The sequence below is a fragment of the Bufo bufo genome, chromosome 1 (assembly GCF_905171765.1).
Source record: "Bufo bufo chromosome 1, aBufBuf1.1, whole genome shotgun sequence".
In the NCBI taxonomy this organism is placed as follows: Eukaryota; Metazoa; Chordata; class Amphibia; order Anura; family Bufonidae; genus Bufo; species Bufo bufo.
In genome coordinates, this window is record NC_053389.1 from 818,984,321 (window position 1) to 818,986,721 (window position 2,401).

The window sequence follows — 2,401 nt, forward strand, 5'->3', positions numbered from 1 at the left end:
TGGTTCACTAGGACGTGTGGCTGTGGCAGAACGGCCACGTCCTCTCCCAGCACCAGAGGGTCCACTAACACCACCACGACCATGTCCATGTCCCTTACTAGATGTTTTCCTCATTGTTACCGTTCACCACAATAAGAAAAAAATTATTTGGCCCAATGTATTGAATTCAAATTCAGGCCTTTTTTTTTTACAGGCACCTAACACTATCTGGCTATCTATTTAGGTACCGTATTACACTAATACAGGCACAGCAGTAACGACAGATTTAGCTGAATATAAATTGTAGGCCTAGTATTTAGGCCCTGGATGACAGGTATCCCTTTTACAGACAGAATTAGACTTGGAAATGCACGGTAGCGTGTGAAGTTATTGAGAATGACCCTATCCGCACCTTCAATCTAATATACCCTTTTATGGATAGATTTAAAGTAGGCCTGATACAGCAGAAACCACTGATTTAGGGAATTGCTAAGTTGGGAATTGTATTCAACCCAGAACAAAAACTGTGCTTTGGCGGACACTAAATAAATTGACCAGCCTCAGCAATAAACACTGATTTAGCTGAATATAAATTTTAGGCCTATTATTTAGGCCCTGGATGACAGGTATACGTTTTCGGACAGAATTAAACTTGGAGATGCACGGTAGCGTGTGAAGTTATTGAGGATGACACTATCCGCACCTTCAATCTAATATACCCTTTTATGGATCAATTTAAACTTGGCCTGATACAGCAGAAAAAAATTATTTTGGGAATTGCTAAGTTGGGAATTGTATTCAACCCAGAACAAAAACTGTGCTTCGGCAGACAGCAGACAGTATTACAATTGGCTAGCCACAGCTGAAACACCAGATTTAGGGTACTGCTATTTTGGCAATTGTATTTTACCCCTCAATAAAATAGCAAGCACAGCCAAGCCCCTGATGTAGGATATAGCAAAAAAATAACCACACTATTGATGGTTAAATGGACTTGGTGGCAGCTTGTGCTGGCGCACCACAAGACACAAAATGGCCGCCGATCAACCAAGAAAAAAGTGACATAAAAACGCTCTGGGCAGCCATAACCACCTCCGGACCGCCAGGATCGCGTTCCGGAGGTGGCAGCCCTGCGCAGAGTCACGCATATATGCGTCATCTCGCGATGGCCGAGATTTCCTGTGAACGCGCGCACACAGGAGCGCGCGCTCACAGGAACGGAAGGTAAGAGAGTTGATCTCCAGCCTGCCAGCGGCGATCGTTCGCTGGCAGGCTGGAGATGTGTTTTTTTTTAACCCCTAACAGGTATATTAGACGCTGTTTTGATAACAGCGTCTAATATACCTGCTACCTGGTCCTCTGGTGGTCCCCTTTGTTTGGATCGACCACCAGAGGACACAGGTAGCTCAGTAAAGTAGCACCAAGCACCACTACACTACACCCCCCCGTCACTTATTAACCCCTTATTAGCCCCTGATCACCCCATATAGACTCCCTGATCACCCCCCTGTCATTGATTACCCCCCTGTCATTGATCAACCCCCTGTAAAGCTCCATTCAGACGTCCGCATGATTTTTACGGATCCACTGATAGATGGATCGGATCCGCAAAACGCATCCGGACGTCTGAATGAAGCCTTACAGGGGCTTGATCAATGACTGTGGTGATCACCCCATATAGACTCCCTGATCACCCCCCTGTCATTGATTACCCCCCTGTCATTGATTACCCCCCTGTAAAGCTCTATTCAGACGTCCGCATGATTTTTACGGATCCACTGATAGATGGATCGGATCCGCAAAACGCATCCGGACGTCTGAATGAAGCCTTACAGGGGCATGATCAATGACTGTGGTGATCACCCCATATAGACTCCCTGATCACCCCCCTGTAAAGCTCCATTCAGATGTCCGCATGATTTTTACGGATGCACTGATAGATGGATCGGATCCGCAAAACGCATCCGGACGTCTGAATGAAGCCTTACAGGGGCATGATCAATGACTGTGGTTATCACCCCATATAGACTCCCTGATCACCCCCCTGTCATTGATTACCCCCCTGTCATTGATTACCCCCCTGTAAAGCTCTATTCAGACGTCCGCATGATTTTTACGGATCCACTGATAGATGGATCGGATCCGCAAAACGCATCCGGACGTCTGAATGAAGCCTTACAGGGGCATGATCAATGACTGTGGTGATCACCCCATATAGACTCCCTGATCACCCCCCTGTAAAGCTCCATTCAGATGTCCGCATGATTTTTACGGATGCACTGATAGATGGATCGGATCCGCAAAACGCATCCGGACGTCTGAATGAAGCCTTACAGGGGCATGATCAATGACTGTGGTTATCACCCCATATAGACTCCCTGATCACCCCCCTGTCATTGATCACCCCCCCTGTCATTGATTA